Consider the following 11,747-nt stretch of genomic DNA (forward strand, 5'->3'; position numbering starts at 1 on the left):
GTCAAAACTCTATAGAACCCATATAAATTTCTTTCATGGGTACAAAATATCTTATTTGAGTAAATCTAGTAGAATCCTCGATTCCACGACTCGATACTACGATTCAATTCTATCTAAGGAAAATCGATCCGACTCCAAATCCCGACTCTGACTACCTTGGTCACATCAAACAAAGGAACGAGACCGCAAGTCTATAATTGTTGGAGTATGGCATTCACCCAACAGAACATCAGGTGATATCTTTCCTTTGCATTTTATCAGCATACTAATTCGTCATTGATCAATTACTCTGGTCTATGATATTTGTTCGCAGGACCACTATTCCTTACAAAGGAGTCGCACAAAGGGTGCGCGCCAGCATTATTTGTGCAAGTCGCCATCCCTGTTACATCCGCACGTGTAACGGACTCATCGTCCGCATCCAGTTTGTATCACCCAGGTCCAGGCCGTTTCCAATGTTGTGGCTGTCTCTCACGACCGCACCGTCTTACAATGCCGTGGACGAATCGCCCATCCGCTCTTGTGGCCGGTTCGCGTGTCCGTGTCGACATACAACGAGGAGGACAACTTTCCCGTCCACGCTGGCTTACAACGCCGCGGCCGACTCATGTGTCTACTCTCGCGGCCGGCTCGTCCGTGATTGATTTCAGCTTCACCATGGTGATCAACTCCGCGGTGGATAATTACTGCCCGACATATCAGGTGAAATCTATCAAGTATATTTTTATATTATATATTGCTTTTCTTTAAAAGAGCAATTACTCTGGCTTGGAAGTTCTCCAATGCAGGACATGTTATATCACTGAGCTATTGACTGACACATACCGGTTTATATCACGGTCAAATATGGAGAATCTCAAGACAACTCCTTGAGTCGCCTTGAGACTCGGGGGCCACGATGACATGACTCAGTAAATGATTGCCAATTTAAAGCAGATTCAAGAACTTCAGATCATTGGAGGGAAAAAATAACCCCGCCCCGGAGGCTACTGCCTTGTTGGAAAATATTTAAAGGCCATTAGAAAATTCCCAGCTTAAAAAGAAGGATTCCGGCTCAAAATCCGGTTCAAGGGAAATCTGTCTCCCACAAAGCACTGAAGCTCTCAATATCCGGATTAAAATCCGGCTCAAGGTAAACCTGTATCCCACAAAGCTTTGAAACTCTCAATATCCGGTTCAAAATGCCGGTTCAAGAAGAATTTATCTCTCGCAAAGCTCAAGTTCTCAGGAAAAATTAAAGGGACCAAAGAGAGTCTGTTGCAAGGCACAACTCAAACATAGGTACCCTGCTTCAAAAGACCATTGGGGGATGATTGTATTTGAATCTAGCTTAACCCATTTTGGGTCCGACTTTGATCGTATTCAAATCAGAGTCGTTAAAAAAGTCTCAAGGTCATTTGGGGGCTTCCTGTTCAAGCATAGGGCGTATTCGAACCAAAGAGAACATAGCTGTCGGTACCCTCTTGATCGGCGCAACGCTAAAGCCACTGGGGGCTACATGATCGTATTCGAATCCTAGCTTAACCCCTTTGGTCCGGTTTACTGATCGTATTCAAATCAGAAGCCTCGAATTTTTCTCTCTGTTTGACTTAAGTTTTTGAGAACAGTCTTTTTGGTTTGTCTTGAGACTGTTTGCTCATATCTGAAGCATATATATGTGGTTTCGGTTAACCCAGCTTGACTTTGGATGATAAGTCGCCATCATATGACAATCATAAACATTTGGAAGTTTTGGCTTCTAAAGATTGGGTTATTACACTTACTGCACAGGTATCCTAAACCGACAGTATGATTCAATATCACAGAACCAGTTTTTCAAACTGGGTTATATTATTCAAATCTTTAATAGCCAACATGGCTGGATTTTTATTATGGTTATCAATAACCAATATTACGATTGAGGTTTTCAACGTCGCTTCAGTGCAATGGATATTATTTTATCAATGGATATAATTTATTCTACAATGGAAGGAATAGTCCCGAGTCGCTGCAGGCTTATGACCCGGCACTTGGGGGCTACATTATTCAAGTTGAGATTACATCAAATTTGCATGTCCATGTCATTGCCAGCATGCACCATGGCACTTGGGGGCTAATGCAAAGTCATTTTTACTAGCCTTATTGAAGACCCAATTCATCACATTGTAAAGAGCCGGCCCTTGGGGGCTACCAATTGCTCATGTCAACAATTCAAGGTACATAAGTCTTAAATCTATTATATAGAAATGTCCACTACTCAGTTCGAAGAGTCAAAATCTCTTAACCTTATGGACGTGGGTTCGAGCCCCATGGAGAGGATTACAACATATGATATTATTTTCAAGGAAATATATTTAACGTCCCACCTCAATATTATCTTATTGAGTCGGCCCTTAGGGGCTACATGTTGCTGCTCAAGTCTACATCTACAAAGTCCCTGCTCATTATTGCATAATTACCCCGCCCTTGGGGGCTACACCGGTTGAAGTTTTTGTGACCATAAGACAATTACAAGTCCCAGGTTGATGCAAGCATGACAACCTGGCACTTGGGGGCTAAAGGTAACACGGATATAAGGAGAAATACTTACGGATATAAGGAGAAATACTTACGGATATAAGGAGAAATACTTTCAAATTCCTAGTTTTGAGAAAATTAGATTGACCCGGCATCACCAATCATTATGATCCGGTGTCTGCAACAATCATAGCCTGGTGTCTTCAAATTATGACCTGGTGTCAACAAAAATTATGACCCGACAACGTCTGTTTTATAACCCGGCTATTTTGGTAATGATAAACCGGCAAGTTTTACATCTTCAAGACGGTTGAAAGTCAGATGAGTATTTTAAGACCAATATTTTTTAAGCCGGCGCTATTGGAAGCCGATTCAAGTGGATTATTTCTTACAATATTTCTCTACAAGAGACCAATATTAGCAAAATTGACTCTGAAGCTGGCCTATTGGCCTGGATTTCTCAAAAGAAGTATCTGGATTTTTTGCATTCACAAAGTTTGAACGTATCTACTAAAGGAGATTTGCTATGAGTTCATCGGCATGTATCAAAAAGGAAATGACAAGGACTTAAAGATCATTAGGTGCCGGCTTACAAGAATATTTAACCCGGAGCACAACCTGTCAAATTTTCTCTCGTGGTTATGTTGCAGATCAGTTTAAAATGGATAAATCCAAATTAAACTAGGGGCTAATTGCCGGGGTTTCTGATCCACGGGCACCTATGGGACCGGCGGACCGGGTCCCTTTCGGTTTGGCGGGGGCGGAGGTCGCACAAAGAGCAGATCGAGGCGGAGCACGCGAGCGGTTTACCCAGGTTCGGGCCACACAGATGCGTAAAACCCTACTCCTGCTTTGTGGTTTGTATTGATTTCTAGCTCGGGAGCGCGGAGTGCTACAGTACACACCGGCGGCTAGCAAGACCGAGCGTCAATGGACGAACTAGCTAAACCCCCCCCCCCTCGTTGCATACGGGCCTCCTTTTATATGCTCAAGGGGTTACCGACATGGCAATGGAGGTAACGGGCAAAAATGGAAAGGTGCTGTGGTAGGTACAACTACCTGCTACAGTGTTATCATACCTAACCCTGGCGGCAGGGGACAAGGGCATTAATTGCCCGTCTATGTCGCCTAAACAGTACCGAAATGGACCGCTAGGGACGCCACCGTTTGCCACGATGGTTATCTTGTCAGCGCCTGCTTGCCACGATGGTTATCTTGTCAGCGCCTGCTTGCCACCGCGTACCCCTAGCTGCACGGCCTCCTTCCACGTGTGCTTGGGAGAGTCCTAGAGCGACACGTTGGCAGGTGTGCTGGAGCGCGGGCACGAAGTGGGGGTTTCCCGCGACAAGCTCCTTGCCGCGGTCGTCGTCTTGTCGTGTTCGGGAGCTTGTCGCTCACCGGGCCTTGCCGGGACGCGCGGCGCGTCGCGGCAAGCTTTCTTGGTATGCCTTGAGTGGCCTTCCCGGCAAGCTCCTCTTGCCAGGGTCTTGTCTTCTTCCCGGCCAGCTTTTCTTGCCGGGGCCTTGGTTGGCCTTCCCGGCAAGCTCCTCTTGCCGGGGCCTTGGTTTGAGTACTTTGTTCTTGAATTGTCTTCAAAGTAGCCGCGGAGGATCTTGGCGGTCACCCGGCAAGGCTTGCCGCGGGATGCTGCGACTGCCCGTGCACAAGTTCGGGGTACTAGGGTACCCCTACTCTAGTACACCGACAGGAGCCCCCGGGCCTGGGCCAGACACGGTGCCGAGCGCTGTTGGGCCAGGCACAAAACAGTGCACGGGCACGCGCGGCCTAGGTCGCGCCGCATATCTCTCCGCTTCCACCGCGCACGTCCAGAACGGCACGCGTCAAACGCGGCGTCGTGGGTGACGTGGGCGGCGTGCGCGGGGCTAAGCCCCGCGAGCATGCGTCAAGCCATGATGAAGGGGACGGTCCACGCTCTCCTACCTAAACGGAGGTTGGCGTGGGGGCGTGGTGCATTTACTGGACGGGGCCGGTGCGCGGTTTTCGAGGTGTCCACTCCCCGCGATCACGGGGTGGGGCGAGGCCGCCTCATCCGTCGTCTCGGCTCTGCATCCCCGCCACGCGGCTCCCATGCGCTTGGGGTCGCGGACGGTGGATGTGGGAATCAGGGCCGTCGCGAGCAGAGGCAGCGGGTCGGCCCCGGCTGCCTGCTCTTCCCGTGCCTTGATTCGCCGAGCGGGGCGGCCGAGCCCCCACCTCGCTCTTTTATAAAGAGCGGGAGGGGAGCACATAAGCCCACACTGTCTCATCTCCTTCTTTCTTCAGCTTCTGCTCCCCTTTCTCTCATTCGCCATGGAGAAAGGGATCCCTGGCCCTTCATCGGTGGCGGCGAGGGTCGCCGCCAGACAGCGCACCTCTCCCTCTCCCGCGCCCATGGTGGCAGAGCCAGCCATAAGGGGAAGAGGGAGGGGGCGAGGTCGTGGACGAGGTCGAGGACGAGGTCGAGGCGCTCGGGGAAGAGGCGGACGGGGCGGCGCACCAGCTTCGCCTCCGCCGGCGGCTCCTCCCCCCACGGCGGTCCATATAGGGGACGACCCTTGGGAGTTCTTCGTCAGGCTGCGCCGGGCGCCTCGTCGTCGCCTCCGGCTTCCAGCTCCGTTTGCGAGCGCGATGGAGTTGGACCCGCCCGAGACACTGAGACTTCAGATGAGGGGCTGTGGGATCGGCGGCACACAAGTCCGCGTTGCATTCCCAGGCCCTAATGTGATGTATCTTGATCGAGGGTGGAAGACGTTCGCCTGTATCCACAGCCTGATGGAGGGGTTTACCCTCCATTTTAGGTTGATGGAGGGCGATCTCCTCTCCGTCAAGGTCTTCGGGTGCTTCGGCACTCGGGCGAAGTGCTGCGTGGACAGCTCCTCCGATAGCGAAGGCTCCCCCTCGAGCGAGAGTGACGAGGAGGGGAGCGACAGCGACGATGAAGGTAGCGGGCGGCGGGATGGCGGGTCCGACTAGGTGTCGGGCGCTGCCTCGCGCGGCACCGGCGACCCCATCATCCGTGTCGCCGGCTCCTTGAACTCCCCGGGGTCGTCTCCTTGGGCGGCTGGAGTAGGGAGGCTGCGGAAGGGGAAGAGGGCTGGCGACAAGGCCGTCAGGTCGGAGTACGAGGGCGTGGTGCCCTCGACAGCATGCTGACGTCCTGCCGCCCCGTCTTCGAGCCCCGCTTCCGGCGCCGCCATCACCGTCCAGCCTTCGGACGGCCCCCGGGATGTTCTCTTGGTGTCTTCTGGCACCCGTAGCTCGCCTAGGCGCCCCTTTTGCCCTTTTCGCCTCCTTGACCTACCTCCTGAAGAGAGGGACAGGAAAGGGATTACGGGCATCTTATCTTTTTCAATTTGTAAGACTTCGGGCCTTAGCTGCATCTAAAACTTGTAATCCTCTCTTTCATGTTTTTCATCCTCTATGGACTGTACCTGAGTGGGATGTTTTTTAATGAAAAGGGGATGTTTGCCGGGTTATTTGTCTCGCGGGTTGAACCCACGCCAAGGAGCAAATCCTTGGTATCCCTCGGACAAACTGTCCGCCTCCCGGCAACAGGCCCTGCCGCCTTCCCACGTCGCTCGACCTTACTCACGCCTTTGACGGAGGCGGGAACGAGGTGGGTGCGGCCTCCTCGTTTCATCCCTTTGCTGCCGCGACTATGACCAAACTTGGCCCCGGGAACGGGCCCCAGGGCCTAGAGTTGAGGGAGCACGGCAGTTTTCGGGAAGAAACGCGGTTTCGCATTCCCCAGTCCATAAGAGGATGCCTGATGAGGGACGAAAGACTTATCTGATATTGCAGCCTCCGGCAACTCTGGCTTGCCGTGGATGAATCTTGGCACTCGCAGCCCCCAGCAATACTGGCTTGCCGGGGCCCAGGTGCCGGCGCGCCCTTCTTCTCCTTTTCGTCCTTAAGCAGTCTGGCCAGGATATGCGAGCCCTGCGAACGAAAGAAAAGCAAAGGGACGGACACTCGACCTCTAAGCTAGGGGTTAGCCGCTGTTAGGCACTATCAACCCTAACCAAGGACGAGACTCGACCTAGCATGCATGCTCTAACCCCGGGGTGATCAGCGCTTCATTTACTGGTGCTCAGGGTCTGCGCCTGGCTCTGTACAAAGGATTACATGCAACAGCGGCAAGACTTGTACAGAAAGGTGGTTGCCGGACAGGGTCCGACAACCGCGCCTTACGGGTAAAACTTACGTAGATGCTCGATGTTCCAGGAGTTGCTCACTGGTACGCCATCTTTGGTCTCAAGGCGGACAGTGCCAGGCCATGTGACTCGCTTCACCCGGTAAGGGCCTTCCCACTTCGGCGTCAACTTGTTGGAATTCTTGGCCGACTGAACGCGCCGAAGAACAAGGTCGCCTTCCTCGAGACTCCTGGCATTGACTCTGCGGCTATGGTAGCGACGCAGAGCTTGCTGGTAGCGAGCAGCTCGCACAGCAGCCTAGAGACGGTCTTCCTCAAGGAGCAGCGCGTCATCTTGCCGCAGCCGCTCTTGCTCGAGCTCATCATAGGCGAGCACTCGAGGTGACCCGTATACGAGTTCCGTGGGGGTAACTGCCTCTGCTCCATAGACTAGAGCAAAGGGTGTCTGTCCAGTGGCTCGATTTGGCGTCGTTCTGATCGACCAAAGAGCCACTGGCAGCTCCTCGATCCAGTTCCTTCCGCACTTGTGCAGCCTGTCGAAAGTTCTGGTCTTGAGCCCACGCAGCACTTCAGCATTTGCCCTCTCCGCTTGACCGTTGCTTCTCGGGTGAGCAACAGATGCGAAGCAGATCTTGGCGCCAAGATCTTGGACGTATTGCATGAAGGTGCGGCTCGTGAATTGTGTACCGTTGTCGGTGATTATCCTGTTGGGGATCCCGAAGCGGCAAACAATCGACCTGAAGAACTTGACGGCTGACTGTGCGGTCACCTTCCTCACTGGTTCCACTTCCGGCCACTTTGTGAACTTGTCGATTGCGACGTACAAGTACTCAAAGCCCCCGACAGCTCGGGGAAAGGGGCTGAGGATGTCGAGCCCCCAGACCGAAAATGGCCAGGATAAAGGGATCGTCTGGAGAGCTTGAGCTGGCTGGTGTATCTGCCTGGAATGGAACTGGCATGCTTCACACTTGGTTACTTGTGCAGTTGCATCCTGGAGGGCTGTTGGCCAGAAGAAACCTTGCCGGAACGCTTTGCCGACAAGTGCTCTTGCGCCAATGTGGTGACCACATATGCCTCCGTGTATCTCTGCCAACAGCTTTTGTCCGTCTTCCCGGTGAATACACTTCAATTTCACACTGCTGAGTCTTCTTCTGTACAGTGTCTTGTCGACAAACTGGTACATACTTGACTGCTGGGCTACTCTTTCCGCTTCTTCTTGCTCTTCAGGAAGTTCTCCTGTCTGAAGGAAACGGACAATCTGCTGCCCCCATGTTCGAGCTTGTGGCTCGACAACAAGGACTAAAGGCAAATCTGCCGCTGCGGGAACATCCGCTTCTACGGCGAGAACCTGCAGCTCTGCCGGAGCTTGACGTTCCCCGACAAGCTTGCCGGGGCAAAACCTGTCGGGAGCTTCTGCTTCAACGGAACAAACCCTAAGGCTTGCCGGAGCATCTTACTCCTCAGCGTTCTCGGTGTTGTTCTCAGCTGCTGCGGGAACGTCCGCTTCTACGGCGAGGAGCTGCACTTCTGCCGGAGCTTGATGTTCCCCGACAAGCTTGCCAGAGCAAAACTTATCGGGAGCTTCTGCTTCAACGGAACAAACCCTAGGGCTTGCTGGAGCAGACTACTCCTTAGCGCCTTCGGCGTTGATCCTAGGGACCTTCTTGGCGGCGGCTTCGGGAAGCTCTGCTGGCAGGCAGTCACCAGGAATCAACTTCCTCTTCTTGCTCTGTCCAGTTGATGGTGTTACGGACGGTTGAGTCAGCTTGAGCACAAAGATCCCTGGTTCCACAGGTAGCTTAAGTGCAGTGCACTTTGACAGGCCGTCAGCAATGGCGTTCTGAGCTCTTGGAACATGCTCCATTTGTAGGCCGTCAAAGCGCTCTTCTAGCATTCTCACTTCATCGACGTAAGCTTCCATCAACGGACTCTGATAATTCTTGTTTACTTGACGGGCGACAAGATGTGAGTCACCCCTGACAATGAGCTTCTTGATCCCAAGGTCTGCCGCGATCCTGACACCGGCAAGCAATCCCTCATACTCTGCAGTATTGTTTGTTGCTTGCTCCTTGGGAAAGTGCATCTAGACTATGTACTTGAGGTGCTCTCCGGTGGGTGCGATAAGCAGCACACCAGCGCCGGCGCCTTGCAGCGAAAAGGCACCATCAAAGTACATTAGCCACTCTTTGCTTGCTTCCTTGTCGGGGATGCTTGTTTCTGGAATTTCTTCATCTGGTGTTGGCGTCCATTCTGCTATAAATTCTGCCAATGCTCTGCTCTGGATAGTTGAAGTGCTTTCAAACTTGAGGCCAAAGCTTGACAGTTCCAGTGCCCACTCAACAATCCTGCCTGTCGCTTCTGGATTCTGCAGTATCCTCTTCAGCGGAAAGCGAGTGACAACTGTGATCTCATGTGCTTGGAAGTAATGGCGCAGCTTTCTCGAGGCCATGAGAAGGCCGAAAAGCAATTTCTGCACACCAGAATACCTTGACCTAGCCCCCTGCAGGAGGGAACTGACAAAGTAAACTGGGCGCTGCACCATTTTCTTCCGTGTCTCCTCGTGCGTCTGCGCAGATCCATCTTTGTCGGGACCAGAGCTTGCCGGGGAAGCCCCCTGCTTGTTGCTGGATGCGCTTGCCGCGGTCGCTGGCTCATCATCTGCCTCCCTCTCTGCTACTAACGCAGCACTAACCACTTGATTGGTTGCCGCTATGTACATCAGCAACTTCTCTTGTGGCTTAGGTGCGACAAGTATTGGAGGGGAGGACAGGTATCTCTTCAGGTCTTGCAGCGCAGCCTCCGCTTCCAGAGTCCATTTCATTGGACCTGCCTTTTTCAATAATTTGAAAAAGGGCTGGGCGCGCTCAGCAGACCGAGAGATAAACCTGCTGAGAGCAGCCATGCAACCGGCAAGTTTCCGTACATCCTTGACGCGCTTTGGTGCTTCAATCTGCTCAATGGCCTTGATCTTGTCAGGATTGGCTTCAATTCCCCGCTGAGACACGAAGAACCCGAGAAGCTTGCCGGAGGGAACTCCAAACACACACTTCTCTGGGTTGAGCTTAAGGCTGATCTTGCGCAGATTTGCAAAGGTCTCGTCTAAGTCTTGAATCAGGGTTGCTCCATCCTTGCTCTTGACCACTATATCATCCATGTAGGCTTCCACATTTCTGTGTATTTGTGGCTCAAGAGCAATGTGGACTACCCTTGCAAATGTCGAACCAGCATTTTTTAATCCGAAAGGCATCCGTACGAAACAGTACGTGCCACATGGAGTAATAAATGCGGTCTTCTCCTCATCCTCTTCTGCCATGAAGATCTGATGATATCCTGAGTATGCGTCAAGAAATGAAAGCAAATCACATCCGGCTGTGGAGTCAACAATCTGGTCAATGCGCAGCAAAGGAAATGGGCCTTTGGGACAAGCTTTGTTAACATCGGTAAAATCGATGCAAAGTCTCCATTTCCCGTTTGCCTTGCGCACGACTACAGGATTGGCCAACCACGTGGGATGGAGCACTCCTCTGACAAGGCCTGCTGCTTCCAGTTTCTTGATCTCTTCTGCAATGAATTCTTGGTGCTCCACTGCCTGCTTCCTGACTTTCTGCTTGACGGGCCGCGCATGAGGACAAACGGCAAGGTGGTGCTCAATCACTTTCCTGGGAACACCGGGGATGTCAGACGGCTGCCATGCAAACACGTCGACATTCGCCCGCAGGAAAGTAACGAGCGCGCTTTCCTATTTAGGGCTGAGCGTGGCACTGATGGTGAAGGTACCACCAGTGCCGTCCTCCTTGGCGGGTACCTTCTTCGTCTCTGGCGGAGCTGCCATCGTCTTCTTGCACTTGCCGGTGGAGCTCGATGGTGCGTCCTCAACGGCAGCGCAGCACTCCGAAGAGGTGCGCTTGCCGGAGTGGGCATCAGAACTCTTGCCGGACTTGGTCTTCTTTCCCCCGGGAGCTTCAGCGGCAAGTGGATCGCGATCTGCCGTGGCTGCTGCTTCCCGGTAGATCTTGTCGGCACAGATAAGAGCATCCTTCTTGTCGCCAGGGACAGAAATGACGCTTATCGGGCCTGGCATCTTCAGCATGTTATATGCGTAGTGAGAGGCTGCCATGAACTTGGCGAGTGCTGGACGGCCAAGTATCCCATTGTAGGGCAATGGGATATCGGCAACGTCGAATGTGACCTTCTCAGTCCTGAAGTTTAGCTCGCTGCCAAATGTTACCGCCAGCGTGACCTTCCCCTTCGGCTTGCTCCTTCCCGGGTTGATTCCTTGGAATGTGCCGGTCTCTTCAAGCTCGCTGTCAGGGATTTGGAGTTTCTGGAGCACAGCGGAGGAGATCAGGTTCAAGCCGGCCCCGCCGTCAACTAACATCTTAGTGACCTTGAGATTGCGGATAGTTGGTGAAACCAACATCGGCAGGCACCCGACCGCAGTTGTGCGATCAGGGTGGTCCTCAATGTCAAAGATGATAGGCGTGCTGGACCATTTCAGAAGCTTGCGCGATTCGACAGGCGGTTCCGCTGCATTGACTTCCCGCGCCCATTGCTTGAGTCGGCGGTGTGAAGTGTGCAGAGAAGCACCGCCGTCAACGCACAAGACCTCTGTGGCTTTCTGAAACTCCTGCTCACTGGTCTCAACATCATCCATGTCTTCGTCGTCGTCATCTTCATCGCTGTCGCGGCCGCGGGGAGGCCTGTCTCCTTGTCGCTGCTTGACCTTGCCGCGGGGTCCTCCCGGTCCGGCGCGCTTCTTGCCGGATTCTTCAGCAACCCCTGGGGCCCTCTCCTTGTCGCGCCGCTTGTACTCAGCTCTTTGCTGCTGGACAAGCCGCTCGACCTTCTTGCAGCTCCGGAGGTCATGGCCCTTGGTGCGGTGAATCTTGCAGTATTGGTTGTCGGAGCCGTCCTGCTTGTCGGCGGCCGCCGCAGCCTGGCAATTGGTGCATCCGGCAATCTCCTTGCCGGAACTACCAACCTTGGCTCGCTTGGCGCCGCCGTCGCTGCTCGACTGCTCAACGACCAGCACCTCTTTGGTCTGCTTCTTCCTGTTGTTGCGCCGCCGGTTTTTCTTTGCCGGGGCGGCATCCTCGCT

Source organism: Triticum urartu, chromosome 3A (genome assembly GCF_056163025.1).
Source record: "Triticum urartu cultivar PI428250 chromosome 3A, HENAU_Tu73, whole genome shotgun sequence".
Lineage (NCBI taxonomy): Eukaryota > Viridiplantae > Streptophyta > Magnoliopsida > Poales > Poaceae > Triticum > Triticum urartu.